The following is a 15,505-nucleotide window of genomic DNA, read 5'->3' as shown; positions in this document are numbered from 1 at the left end:
GCCGCACTGTCAGAGGGTCAGTACTGAGGGTGTGCTGCACTGTCAGTGGGTCAGTGCTGAGGGAGTGCTGCACTGTCAGAGGGTCAGTACTGAGGGAGTGCTGCACTGTCAGAGGGTCAGTACTGAGGGAGTGCCGCACTGTCAGAGGGTCAGTACTGAGGGAGTGCTGCACTGTCAGAGGGTCAGTACTGAGGGAGTGCTGCACTGTCAGAGGGTCAGTACTGTGGGAGTGCCACACTGTCCCACAGTCTGAAAGACTTGCTGGTTAGGTGCTTTGACCCAAACGGGCACTCGAGTGTGGTGACTAGGGAAATTAATTGCAATGTTAATGTAAGCCTTACTTTGACTAATAAACTTTAACTTTTTCCTCTGAGTGCTCTGGTATCCTCCCACAGTCTAAAGATGTGCAGGTTAGGTGGATTGGCTACGCTAAATTGCCCCTTAGTGTCAGGGGGACAAGTAGGGTAAATTCATGGGGTTATGGGGATAGGGCCAGGGTGGGATTGTTGTCCGTGCAGACTCGATGGGCTGAATGGCCTCCTTCTGCACTGTAGGGATTCTATGAGCTGATTTGGATCGGACTATATTTGACTTGATGCTGATGTTTTGCTGTTTTTACACTGACTGCCCAGTTGCCAGCTGCTTTCAGCTGACCTGGCTTCCTCAATCTGCTCAAATTTGGAAATCCCCGGAGACACCTTGAGAATATTGAACACTCTGAAGCAACAAGATTTTCCCCTCCAGAGAATCAGGAAGTCAGAATAAATTAATGACTCCTTTTTATTCAAATTCCCTCTGCCAGCTTTGTGATCCTGAATATTCATTATCTCCCTCACATCTCCAGGAAAGGGCGGCACGGTGGCACAGTGGTTAGCATTGCTGCCTCACAGCGCCAGGGACCTACGTTCGATTCCCAGCTTGGGTCACTGTCTGTGCGGAGTCTGCGCGTTCTCCCCATGTCTGCGTGGGTTTCCTCCGGGTGCTCCGGTTTCCTCCCACAATCTGAAAGATGTGCTGGTTAGGTGCATTGGCCGTGCTAAATTCGCCCTCAGTGTACCCGAACAGGCGCCGGAGTGTGGCAACTAGGGGATTTTCACAGTAACTTCATTGCAGTGTTCATGTAAATGGACTTGTGACACTATTGAATAAACTTTAAAGGTTTGGATTGTTCCAAGAATATCCTCCAGACCTTATTCCCCCTCTTCACATCACCAAAATCAGGCCAGTTATTCTACAAGAATGTCACACAAAGCAACAATAGCAACAACAATGATTTGCATTTATGTAGTGCCTTTAATGTCCCACAGCATCCCGAGGGTTTTTAGACAAGCAATTCGCAAACCATATTCGATATTCAGCCACTGGAGATATCGGAGTCAGATGATCAAAAGCTTAGTCAAAGAGACAGGAATGTTTTAAAAGTAGGGAGTGAGGGAGAGAGAGAGAGGCAGAGAGAGAGAGAGAGGGGGGATTGCAGAGAGAGCGAGGCAGAGAGACAGAGAGAGCCAGAGAGAGAGAGAGGGGGGCAGAGAGAGTGAGGCAGAGAGAGAGAGAGAGAGGCAGAGAGAGAGAGGCAGAGGGAGAGAGAGAGAGAGAGGCAGAGAGAGAGAAAGGGAGAGCCAGAGAGAGAGAGAGAGAGAGGCAGAGAGAGACAAGCAGAGGGAGAGACGGAGAGAGAGACAGAGACAAAGAGAGAGGCAGAGAGATGGGGAGAGAGAAGCAGAAGGAAACAGGCAGAGAGAGAGGCAAAGAGAGAGAGAGACAAAGAGAGAAGCAGAGAGAGAGTGGCAGAGAGAGGGAGAGGCAGAGAGAGAGAGAGGCAGAGCGAGGAAGGTACAGGGAGACAGGCAGAGAAAGCGAAAGGCAGAGAGAGAGACAGGCAGAGAGAGAGAGAGAGGCAGAGAGAGAGAGAGAGACAGACAGAGCAAGACAGGCAGAGAGAGAGAGAGGCTGAGAGGTGCAGAGCGAAAGACACAGAGAGAGAGGTAGAGAGTGAGACAGAGAAAGAGTCAGGCAGGAAGATTGAGGCAGAGAGTGAGTGATAGAGGGAGAGAGGCAAAGATATGGGGAGAAAAAGAGGTAGAGAGAGAGAGGCAGAAAAAGAGGTGCAGAGAGACAGAGAGAGAGAAATAGAGGGTGAGAGGTAGAGAGTGAGTGATCGAGAGAAAGAGGCAGAGAGAGAGAGAGAGGCAGAGAGAGAGATGGAGGGCAAGGGAGACAGGAATAGAGGCAGGTAGAGAGACAGAGAAAGGAAGGCAGATGAGAACAAGAGAGAGACAAAGAGAGATAGAGAAAGACAAAGATCCAGACAGAAAGGGAGAGGCAGATACAGAGAAAGGGAGAGAGAGAGAGAGAGAGGTGGAAAGGTTTAGAGAGGGAATTCCAAGGCTTAGGGTCCCTTCTCCAGAGAGCTGAAGGCACGGCCGCCAATGGTGGAGCGAAGGGAATTGGGGGATGCTCAAGAGGCCGGAATTGGAGGAGCATAGAGTTCTCAGAGGGCTAAAGGGTTGGAGGAAGTTATAGAGATAGAGAGGGTTGGAGGGGCTGGAGGAGATTACAGAGATAGGGAGGGTTGTCGGGGCTGGAGGAGGTTACAGAAATAAGGAGTATTGTAGGGGCTGGAGGTGGTTACAAAGATAGGGAGGGTAGTAAAGGTTGGAGGAGGTTACAGAGATAAGGAGGGTTGTGGAGGCTGGTAGAGGTTACAGAAATAGAGAGGTTTGTAGGGGCTGCAGGAAATATAGAGATTGCTGATAATACAAATATTGTCAGTGTCTCGAACTCTAAGGGGGATCATGATCGACGCCAAGAGGGTAATAACAGGCTGGTTGAATGGGGGAGATGTTACAGATTAGTTAAATACAGGGAAGTGTGAAGGAGCTGAGGAGTCTGGATGTTTACCCAATTTATTGAATATGGCAGGCAAGTTGAGAAAGTGTTGAATAAATCCTACAGAATCCTTCGCTTTATACATAGAGATATAGACTCCAAAAGCAGAGTCGTTATGGTGAAAGGTTACAAACATCAACTCGGTCTAAAGTGGAAACTGCAACCAATTCTGAGTAGCACAGGTTATGAAAGATAGAGGATGCAGAAAAGATTGTGGGGAATGGTTCAGAGATGAGGAAATTCAACTACGAGGAGAGACGGGAGAAGTCAGGGCTGTTCTCCTTGGAGCAGAGAAGGCCGAGAGGGAGATTTGATGGAGGTGTTCAAAATCATGGGGGGGGGGTCTGGACAGAGTGGACAGAGAGAAACTGTTCCCATTGACAAGAGGGTCAAAAACCAAGGATCACTGACTGAAAAGAACAAGAGGTGACACGAGGAAACATTTTTTTACACGGGGAGGGTTTAGGATTTGGAAAGGACTGTCTGACAGTGTGGTGGAGACCAAGACCAAAAGGGAATTGGATATTGTCTGAAGAGGATCGAATTGCAGGGCTGTGGGGGGAAAAATCAGCGCATTGGGACTAAGCTGAGTTGCTTTGGCAGAGCGCTGGCATGGGATGCAATGGGCTGATTGGCCTTCTTCCGTGCTGTAACCATTCCCCGATTCTATGGTTTGAAGACTGGGAGTGGTAAAGCCACAGAGACATTTGAAAACAGGATGAAAATGTGAAAATCCAGGCATTGCCGGCAGCAAGCACAATGGGTAACGGATGAATGAGGCTTGTTAGAACCAGGTGCAACAGGCACTTGGATGAGCTCAGGTTTTTGGAGGGTAGATGATGGGGTAAAGCACCCACACACAGGACACCTAAGGCAGAACCCTCTGATACTATTGTTTCCTGGATGCCACGTTGCTCCCTGGTTGAGTTGATGAGGAGAGAAAGTTCCATTGTTTGAACAAAAGGCGAATCCATATCGAGAAGTAGGTTAAAACACACTCATCTTCACTGGATGCAGTCCTGGTTATCACAAGGAACCCTCGCACCCAGACATTCTCTCTTCCACCTTCTTCTTTCGGGGAAAAGATACAAAAGTCTGAGGTCACATACCAATCGACGCAAGAACAGCCTCTTCCTTGCTGCGGTCAGACTTTTGAATGGACCTACCTCACATTAAGATGATCTTTCTCTACACTCTAGCTATGACTGTAACACTACATTCTGCACTCTCTCTTTCCTTCTCTATGAATGGTATGCTTTGTCTGTATAACGCGCAAGAAACAATACTTTTCACTGTATGTTAATACAGGTGACAATAATAAATCAAACCAAATCAATGTTTAAAAAAAAGGATATGGAAGTAATGGAGATAATGCAAACAAACTATTCAGGAGGAGGATACTGGGACGGAGTGGAGGGACTTATCAAGTCTGGTGCTCCTTTCTCCAAAGAAATGGAGACTGAGGGTTGACCTGAGAGAGGATTTTAAAACTATGAAGGTGTCTCAACAAGGTAGATGTAGGCAAAATGTTCCTAAATTCTAGAGAACTGTGGGAGATAAATATAAGGAAGTCACTAATAAATCCAATGGGGAATTCTGGATAGACCTCTTTACCCGTATGGTGGCACTGTGGTTAGCACTGCAGCCTCACAGCGCCAGGTTCGATTCCCAGCTTGGGTCACTGTCTGCACGTTCTCCCCAGGTCTGCGTGGGTTTCCTCCGGGTGCTCCAGTTTCCTCCCACAGTCTGAAAGACATGATGGTTATGTGCATTGGCCATGCTAAATTCCCCCTCAGTGTACCCGAACAGGCACCAGAGTGTGGTGACCAGGGGATTTTCACAGTAACTTCATTGCAGCATTAATGTAAGCCCACTTGTGACAATAATAAGTAAACTTAAACTTACCCCCAAGATTTGATTTGATTTATTATTGTCACATGTATTGGGATACAGTGAAAAGTATTGTTTCTTGCTCGCTATACAGACAAAACACACAGTCCATAGAGTACATTGTGGAGAGAAGGAAAGGGGGGGATGCAGAATTTAGTTTTACAGTCATAGCTAGCGTGTCGGGAAAGATCAGCTTAATATGAGGTAGGTCCATTCAAAAGTCTGACGGCAGCAGGGAAGAAGGTGTTCTTGACTCGGTTGGTATGTTACCTCAGACTTTTGTATCTTTTTCCCAACGGGAGAATGTCCAGGGTGCGTGGGGTCCTTAATTAGTCTGGCTGCTTTTCCAAGGCAGCAGGAAGTGTAGACGGAGTCAATGGATGGGAGGCTGGTTTGCGTGATGGACTGGGCTACATTCCAGCGTGATGGACTGGGCTACAACCCTTTGTAGTTTCTTGCAGTCTTGGTCAGAGCAGGAGCCATACCAAGCTGTGAGACAACCGGAAAGGATGCTTTCTATGGTGCATCTATAAAAGTTGGTGAGAATCGTAGCTGACATGTGGAAGAGCGTGGAAAGAATGTGCAACTTGGAGTGGTTGAGATGAATAATACAGATATATTTAAACAGGGAAACTGCAGAAACAGATGAGGGGGAAAGGAATCGAAGGATATGGTGATGGGGTGAAGTCATGGCGTGCAGGATATTGACATGATTCCAGTTTGTAGCCCACAGCTCCAGGAAGATATCTTCCAATCAGTACAATAGGGCCATAGACTACCCAAAGGAGGAAGCTATACCACACTGTACCAAGTCATTGGCTAAGCCTCAACTGGAGGATTAGTTGTGCAAATTCTGGGCACCGTAGCTTAGGTAAAAGTGCCAAGGTGTTGGAGCGGGTGCAGGGGAGAGTGACTAGATTGATGACAGAGACAGGGGACTTCAGTTCATGTTGAAGGGACTGGGAGAAGCTGGGATCGCTCTCCTCGGAGCAGTGAAGGTTAAGGGGGAGATTGAACCAAGGCGTTCAAAATCATGAGGAGGGGGCAATTGCATGGAGGGAATGAGGAGAAAGTGTTTCCAGTGACAGGAGGGTGAGTAACCAGAGGGGGCACAGATTGAAGAGAATCAGTATATCAATGGCACGGTGGCACGGTGGTTAGCACTGCTGCCTCACAGCGCCAGGGACCCGGGTTCAATTTCGGCGTAGGCTGACTGTCTGTGTGGAGTCTGCATGTTCTCTGCATGGGTTTCCTCCAGGTGCTCCAGTTTGCACCCACACTCCAAGGATGTGTAGGTTAGGTGGATTGGCCATGATAAATTGGCCCTAATTGTCCAAAGATATGAGGGTTAGGTGAAGTGGCCATGCTAAATTGCTCATTAATGTCCAAAGATGTGCGGATTAGGGAGATTGGCCATGCTAAATTTCCCCTTTGTTGCCAAAAATGCGCAGATTAGGTGGATTGGCCAAGCTAAATTGCCCCTTAGTGTCCAAAGATGTGTAGGTTTGTGGGGTAGCCATGCTAAATTGCCCCTTAGTGTCCAAAGATGTGTAGGTTAGGTTGATTGGCCATGCTAAATTAGTGTCAGGGGGATTTGTAGGATAAATAGGTGGGATTACAGGATAGTGCCTGGGTAAGGTTGTTGTTGGTGCAGGCTCAATGGGCCGAATGGCCTCCTTCTGCACTGTAGGGATTCTGTGCACCAAGGGGTCATAGAGTCATAGAGCCATAGAGGTTTGCAGCATGGAAACAGGCCCATCGGCACAACTTGTACATGCCACCCTTTTTTTTTAAACCCCTAAGGTAATCCCGATTGCCTGCATTTGGTCCATATCCCATTATGCCCATCTTATCCATGTAACTATCTCAATGCTTTTTAAAAGACAAAATTGTACCCGCCTCTACTACTACCTCTGGCAGCTTGTTCCAGATACTCACCACCCTCTGTGTGAAAAAAATGCCCCTCAGGACACTTTTGTATCTCTCCTCTCTCACCTTAAACCTATGCCCTCTCGTTTTAGACTCCCCTACCTTTGGGAAAAGATATTGACTATCTAGCTGATCTATGCCACTCATTATTTTATAGACCTCTATAAGATCGCCCCTCAGCCTTCTACGCTCCAGAGAAAAAAGTCCCAGTCTATCCAGCCTCTCCAACCATCAAGTCCCGGTAGCATCCTAGTAAATCTTTTCTGCACTCTTTCTAGTTTAATAATATCCTTTCTATAATAGGGTGACCAGAACTGCACACAGTATTCCAAGTGTGGCCTTACCAATGTCTTCTACAACTTCAACAAGACGTCCAACTCCTGTATTCAATATTCTGACCGATGAAACCAAGCATGCCAAATGCCTTCTTCACCACTCTGTCCACCCGTGACCTCACTTTCAAGGAACTATGAACATGTTCCCCGAGATCTCTTTGTTCTGTAACTCTGCCCAACACCCTACCATTAACTGAGTAAGTCTTGCCCTGGTTCAATCTACCAAAATGCATCACCTCGCATTTGTCTGAATTAAACTTCATCTGCCATTCGTCAGCCACTGGCCCAATTGATCAAGATCCCGTTGCAATCGGAGATAACTTTCTTCACTGTCCACTATGCCACCAATCTTGGTGTCATCTGCAAACTTACTAACCATGTCTCCGGTATTCTCATCCAAATCATTAATACAAGTGACAAATAACAATGGACCCAGCACTGATCCCTGAGGCACACTGCCGGTCACAGTCCTCCAGTTTGAAAAACAACCCTCTACAACCGCCTACAACCACATACAACTTACAACCCAAACAATCTCCCCCAACAGGGGTTGGGGGAGGTGAGGAAATTTATTTTCTACACATGGAAGTTGGGTAAAATGTGATGCACAGATCCTTACAGGAAAGAGAAATCAAATTCACAAAGGAACTTTCAAAGATCATTCGATTTGTACAAATTTGGACAAGTCAAAGGGAAGACGCACAACTCGAGTACAAAGTGTGGAATAAAATGGACAGAGAGTGGAAGAAACCCACCCCAGAGTCAGCAGCAAGTGTCTCTCTGGACCAGTGGTTCCCAGCCGTTTAACATACATGGCACAATTCTTTGCTGTCAAAACCTCTGAACAACACCTCCTATTTTCCCTGAAAAGATTTTTTTTAGGGAGATTTTCAGCCCACAGTCGCTATCAGTGATACGGGCGGATAATCCAGAGGAAATCGGGAACCACGGGTTTCCATGTTTTACTGCGCATGTGTGAGGGACAAAGATCTGATTTCCACTATTAAAGTTTGTTTATTCGTCACAAGTAAGGCTTACATCAACACTGCAATGAAGTTACTGTGAAATTCCCTTAGTCACCACGCTCCAGCACCTGTTCAGGTCAACGCACCTAACCAGCCTGTCTTTCAGAATGTGGGAGGAAACCGGAGCACCCGGAGGAAACCCACGCAGACACGGGGAGAACGTGCAGACTCCACCCAGACAATGACCCAAGCCGGGAATCAAATCCAGGTCCCTGCCGCTGTGAAGCAGCAGTGCCAACCACTGTGCTATGGTACCGCCCACCATGCTGGGCTCTAATAGCTTCAGTTCCAACTATCGCAAAACATGGGCCATCAACTTGGAAAATGTAAGCAATATAATACAAATGTAAACTGTATAAAAGGAAGCTTGATTTCCTTAAAAACACAAATAATTTATGCAGTTCATCCATAACTTAGGGCCAGATTCTCTGACCTTGCCCACGGCTGGGATTCTCCAGTCCCGCTGCAGTGAATGAAGATTCGGCTGAGTGCCAAATTCTCCATTCTCGCTGGCAGCTGTAGCGGGCATGTGAGACTGGAAAATTCCAGCCTCAATATTCTAAAACTGCCATCAACATGAATGTTGACTGGTTCTCTCCGCAGGTGCTGCCACTTAGCTGAGTTTTCCCAGCATTTTGTCTTTTTGCCTCAGAGTTGCAGCATCTGCAGTATTTTGTTTTTTTGTATTAATAGGCGGAATTTTCCCCGAAATATTCTAGGTGTCGAATTCATGGAAAAACTGGAGTAATTCACGCTGTTTTTTTCAGTGGGATTTCAGGGAAGAATCTCCCGCACTCTGCACTGCAGAGGCCACCAGTGTGAATATCATTACATTTCAGGAGGCGGGGCTTATTCTCACTGGAGAGGCTGAAATCAGTGAGCTGAGGGGGCCATTGCGCATGTGCTGATCTGTCAGTGCCAAGATCAGCGCATGCGCAGTGGCCCCGCACTGACAGCCTCACCGATTGCTGGCCAGCTCGATCGCTGGCAAGCCCCATGACCCCCGCAATGTCGGCTTGCTGCCCCCCATGGTCCAAGCACTGGCCCACTGACCACTCCCGGGCCCAGCCCCGACTCCCCCACTCCCAGTGCGCCTGATCTCTCCAGCCCTCCCATCGATTCCCCCCCCTTATAGTTGCCCCCTCCCAATGTCATCACCCCCTCTCCCCGTGGTGCCAACCCCATAGCAGACTGACCCCTTCCCGTCCTCCCACTGACCCCCTCCTCAGCCCGCCTCCATCACCGACCTCCCTCCTTCCGAGACCGATCCCGAGGCAGAGTGGCAGTGGGGCCCCCTCCACCCCGACTGATCACCCCGAGGCCCCACCTCCATTAGGCCCCACCCCTTGGGCCCCACTCCCAATGGCGCCCTTGGTATTGCCTGATGCCCGATGGGCAGTGCCAAGGTGCACCCTGGGCATTGGCACTTTGTCCCTTGGTGGGTACCAGGGGACAGAGGCTGGCGCTTTCAGGGTGCCCATGCCCAGGGGGTAACACCCCCCCACCGCCCAACCCCCAGCAGGCCCCGATTGCCCCCCTTACACTCCAGTGGTGTCGGGAAAGTGGGGAGCGAGTCTAAACCTCGCTGGATTGAAACATTGGTGGGTTGGGAGAGGCGAGCGGGCCCAGAGAATTCAGTCCCGGGCCTGCTAATTACATTCAAATAGTACTCAAATGGTCCCCTGCATGTAGAATGAAGCTCCGTGCCTATTTCTGGTGCAGGGCTGATGGTGTTGGAAATATGGCGCTAAGAGGTGCACTCAGGGCCGGATGTCCAGCGCAGATCCAACGGATCGAGCGCTGCTTAAATCTCCCATCCCACTGCGTCGAATTTTTAGCGCAGCAGGATGGGAGAATCACCCCCAATATTTTGAATATTCACAGGAAAAATTTAACTATGAGAAAAAAGCGGAAACGTAATTAAAAAAGAAAGTGGAGGAAGCTGAAGTCAAGGGCAGATGTCTCAGCGTAATGCTGAGCTAATAATTTTCGCTTTGCTGTGTGCAGCTATCACACAGCCAGGCATTAGATTCCACAGTGGCTAAATGGAGATCTATGAGCCCTCCGCTGACTGTTGACGGTGGGCAGATCTCAATGATGTGATTCATTGATTGGGGTGCACCAGTGTTGCAGTCCGGGTTCCCTGCAATGCCCCACTTGTGCTGATTTCCTGGACAAAGTCCTTGGCTGGTGCAGAGATGGTTGAGGAGTGCCCATTGTTGACGTGGCAAGCTGAAGCTGGATGGGCAGGATGTGGGAAGTTTGGCTTTTAATGGTGGTGCGTTGCTTCCATTCCTGCTGCCACAGGGTCTCTTCCTTGGCATGGTTGTCTCAGTAAGAAGTCTCACACCAGGTTAAAGAGCAACAGGTTTATTTGGTAGCACAAGCTTTCGGAGTGTTGCTCCTTCTTCAGGTGAGTGAAGAGTTGGGTTCAGAAACAGGGCATACATAGACACAAACTCAATTTACAAGACAATGGTTGGAATGTGAGTCTTCACAGGTAATGAAGTCTTTACAGGTACAGGCAACGTGAGTGGAGAGAGGGTTAAGCACAGGTTAAAGAGGTGTGAATTGTCTCCAGCCAGGAGAGTACACTGCTCAGGAATGGGAAGCAGGAATGTTGAGATGTTGAATCCTGACCGAAGGCGCTAGGGAGAGAGTTGCCAGCTCTTGCATCCAGTAACACGTCAGATATTAATAATTAGCCACTTTCATGTTGGAGGATCAATAAGGAGCAAAGTCAGTGAATCGGTGCGGAGGGAGTGCTGCACTGTCAGAGGGTCAGTACTGAGGGAGTGCTGCACTGTCAGAGGGTCAGTACAGAGGGAGTGCTGCACTGTCAGAGGGACAGTACTGAGGGAGTGCCGCACTGTCAGAGGGTCAGTACTGAGGGAGTGTCGCACTGGCAGAGGGTCAGTACTGAGGGAGTGCTGCACTGTCAGAGGGTCAGTACTGAGAGCACGCCGCACTGGCAGAGGGTCAGTACTGAGGGAGTGCTGCACTGTCAGAGGGTCAGTACTGAGGGAGTGCCGCACTGTCAGAGGGTCAGTACAGAGGCAGTGCTGCACTGTCAGAGGGTCAGTACTGAGGGAGTGCGGCATTGTCAGAGGGTCAGTACTGGAGGAGTGCTGGACTGTCAGAGGGTCAGTACTGAGGGAGTGTCACCCTGTCAGAGGGTCAGTACAGAGGGAGTGCTGCACTGTCAGAGGGTCAGTACTGAGGGAGTGCTGCACTGTCAGAGGGTCAGTACTGAGGGAGTGCTGCACTGTCAGAGGGTCAGTACTGAGGGAGTGCTGCACTGTCAGAGGGTCAGTACTGAGGGAGTGCTGCACTGTCAGAGGGTCAGTACTGAGGGAGTGCTGCACTGTCAGAGGGTCAGTACTGAGGGAGTGCTGCACTGTCAGAGGGTCAGTACTGAGGGAGTGCCGCACTGTCAGAGGGTCAGTACTGAGGGAATGCTGCACTGTCAGAGGGTCAGTGCTGAGGGAGTGCTGCACTGTCAGAGGGTCAGTACTGAGGGAGTGTCGCCCTGTCAGAGGGTCAGTACAGAGGGAGTGCTGCACTGTCAGAGGGTCAGTACAGAGGGAGTGCCGCACTGTCAGAGGGTCAGTACAGAGGGAGTGCTGCACTGTCAGAGGGTCAGTACTGAGGGAGCGCCGCACATTCAGGGGGTCAGTACTGAGGGAGTGCTGCACTGTCAGAGGGTCAGTGCTGAGGGAGTGCTGCACTGTCAGAGGGTCAGTACTGAGGGAGTGTCGCCCTGTCAGAGGGTCAGTACAGAGGGAGTGCTGCACTGTCAGAGGGTCAGTACAGAGGGAGTGCCGCACTGTCAGAGGGTCAGTACAGAGGGAGTGCTGCACTGTCAGAGGGTCAGTACTGAGGGAGTGCTGCACTGTCAGAGGGTCAGTACTGAGGGAGTGCTGCACTGTCAGAGGGTCAGTACTGAGGGAGCGCCGCACATTCAGGGGGTCAGTACTGAGGGAGTGCCGCACTGTCAGAGGGTCAGTACTGAGCGGGTGCCGCACTGTCAGAGGGTCAGTAGTGAGAGAGTGCTGCAGTACTGGAGGGTCAGTGCTGAGGGAGTGCTGCACTGTCAGAATGTCAGTACTGAGGGAGTGCCGCACTGTCAGAGGGTCAGTACTGAGGGAGTGCTGCACTGTCAGAGGGTCAGTACTGAGGGAGTGCTGCACTGTCAGAGGGTCAGTGCTGAGGGAGTGCTGCACTGTCGGATTGTCAGTGATGAGGGAGTGCTGCCCTGTCAGAGGGTCAGTACTGAGGGAGTGCTGCACTGTCAGAGGGTCAGTACTGAGGGAGTGCTGCACTGTCAGAGGGTCAGTGCTGAGGGAGTGCTGCACTGTCGGATTGTCAGTGATGAGGGAGTGCCGCACTGTCAGAGGGTCAGTACTGAGGGAGTGCTGCACTGTCAGAGGGTCAGTACTGAGGGAGTGCCGCACATTCAGGGGGTCAGTACTGAGGGAGTGCTGCACTGTCAGAGGGTCAGTACTGAGGGAGTGCTGCACTGTCAGAGGGTCAGTACTGAGGGAGTGCTGCACTGTCTCAGGGTCAGTACTGAGGGAGTGCTGCCCTGTCAGAGGGTCAGTACCGAGGGAGTGCTGCACTGTCAGAGGGTCAGTACTGCGGGAGTGCTGGACTGTCTAAGGGTCAGTACCCATGGAGTATAAAGCAGGCCTCTGAGTGGGTCCATTGTTGCATAGTTGGGACCTGTTTCTATTCACCACAGGCTTGTGGTTTTGCTTTACTTTATTTGATGCAATAAAGCACTTTTCCTTTCGAGCCAACTCCTGGAGTTATTATAACCCCATCACCATAGCCTTCTATTCCTTTCTCCCTCATGTGTTTGTCCAGCTTACTTTAAATGTATCCATACATCCTCCCCTCAGCCACTCCCGGTGGGAGCGAGTTGTACATTCTGGATAATCATAGAATCATAGAATCATAGAAACCCTACAGTGCGGAAGGAGGCCATTCGGCCCATCGAGTCTGCACCGACCACAATCCCACCCAGGCCCTACCCCCACATATTTACCCGCTAATCCCTCTAACCTACGCATCCCAGGACTCTTAAGGGGCAATTTTTAACCTGGCCAATCAACCTAACCCGCACATCTTTGGACTGTGGGAGGAAACCGGAGCACCCGGAGAAAACCCACGCAGACACGAGGAGAATGTGCAAACTCCACACAGACAGTGACCCGAGCCGGGAATCGAACCTGGGACCCTGGAGCTGTGAAGCTGCAGCGCTAACCACTGTGCTACCGTGCCGCCCATAAAGGGGTTTCTACTGAATGCCCCATTGGATTAATCAGTAACACTCGTACATTGGACTCCAGTTCCAGTCAAAATGTAATTCTAATTTCTTAATTTCATGGAGATTAACAAGAAGTCATCTGACACAAATGGTAGGCAGAAACTTGCAGTTTTTAAAGATCGTTTCAGTTTATTATTTAGTTTAGAAGTGATTCGGAAATTAAAACATTTGAATATGCATCACCAATGCCTATACTCAGAATTTCAGTGTAAATCCTTATGGAGCCTGTGCAGTAACTCTCACAGTTCATACGTTCATAAGATATAGGAGCAGAATTAGGCCATTCAGCCCATCGGGTCCGCTCTGCCATTTGGCTGATATGCTCCTCATCCCCATTTTCCTGCCTTCTCCCCATAACCCTTCAACCCATTACCAATTAAAAATCTGTCTAACTCCTCCTTAAATTTACTCACTGTCCCAGCATCCACCGCACTTTGGGGTAGCGAATTCCACAGATTCACAACCCTTTGGGAGAAGTAGTTTCTCCTCAACTCTGTTTAAACTTTACTACCCCTTAGCCTAAGACTATGACCTCTCGTCCTACAATGCCCCACCAGCGGAAGCATCCGCTCCACGTCTACTTTATCCATACCTCTTATCATCATCTTGTATACCTCAATTTGATCTCACCTCATTCTTCTAAACTCCAGAGAGTATCGGCCTAAACTGTTCAATCTCTCTTCATACGACAAACCCCTCATCTCTGGAATCAATCCAGTGAACCTCCTCTGAACTGCCTCCAGGGCCACAACATCTTTCCTCAAATACGGGGACCAAAACTGCGCACAATACTCCAGCTGCGGCCTCACCAATGCCTTGTATAGTTTCAACAATACTCCCTGACCTTTATATTCTATTCCTTTAGCTATCAATGCCATCATTCCATTCGCTTTCTCTATTATCTGCTGTACCTGCATGCTAGTTTCCTGTGACTCAGCAAGTTGCTGTCAGACTGCTGACTCTATCTATCACTTAATAATGAGACAAAAGTTCAACGTCAAAGATATTCCTTGAACTGAGTGTCCTTACTTTACTCCTTCGCCCCCTCCCCCCATCCCCGTTTTCAGGGACAAATTGGTCCCATTTGGTCCAAATTGCGTGTCCCACCTACGTCCAAACAGCATCTGCGTTAAGATTACATCCACTTCATCTTGTGTCTGCTTTCCTGCTTCTCTCCACAGCCAGAACCGTCAGTTGGAATGTTCCGGAAGATTAACTAAAAACTCGGAGCGATGATAATGCTGGGGGGACATTGTGAAAATGGGAATGATCCCCTGTACCTGTCATAATGGTCGCCTGTTATACCCCTAACTGTGACACCCCTCAGAACATATCCCCAAAATACATCCTGACCCTTTACCTTGAATCAAATTCACCAATATAAAAAAAACCCTTGGAAATCCACCAAGTGGAGGAACACTTCACCCAGAGTTACTCTCTGAAGCTGAACCCTCTCCTCTCGCCGGCACAGATGTGCTGGAGACGTTCAAACACAGTGAACTTGCCCAGTGGTACAGAAAGACACCAGCAGAGGGAAAGAGAGGGAAATGTGACTGAATATAGAGATACACCCCGGAATTCTACTGCCCCACTCGCTATGGAATCGGAGCATGTGAGGGGGAGGTCATGGAAAGGCAAGTTGACCTTGGACAGGATATTCCGGTTTCACGGCGACCGAGGCCGTTTAGTCCCACCCAGAGGGAGAGAGAGAGAGATAGAGGGAGATGTGACTGAGCATAGAGATAGAGGGGGAACTTCTACCGTCCCACCCGCCACGGGAATCGGAGCAGGTGAGGGGTGGGTCATGGGAAGATGCGTTGAACTCGGGTAGGATTTCCCGGTTTCAGGATGGGGCGGCTGGAAAATCCCACCCAGGGAGAGAGACAGAGGGAGATGTGACTGAGTATCGAGATACAGAGCGAGACAGAGGGAGATGTGACTGAGTGTCGAGATGATGTGGAGATGCCGGCGTTGGACTGGGGTAAACACAGTAAGAAGTTTAACAACACCAGGTTAAAGTCCAACAGGTTTATTTGGTAGCAAAAGCCACACAAGCTTTCGAGGCTCTAAGCCCCTTCTTCAGGTGAGTGGGAATTCTGTTCACAAAC

This window comes from Mustelus asterias, chromosome 20, assembly GCF_964213995.1.
Source record: "Mustelus asterias chromosome 20, sMusAst1.hap1.1, whole genome shotgun sequence".
In the NCBI taxonomy this organism is placed as follows: domain Eukaryota; kingdom Metazoa; phylum Chordata; class Chondrichthyes; order Carcharhiniformes; family Triakidae; genus Mustelus; species Mustelus asterias.
This window is presented reverse-complemented; position numbering follows the sequence as displayed.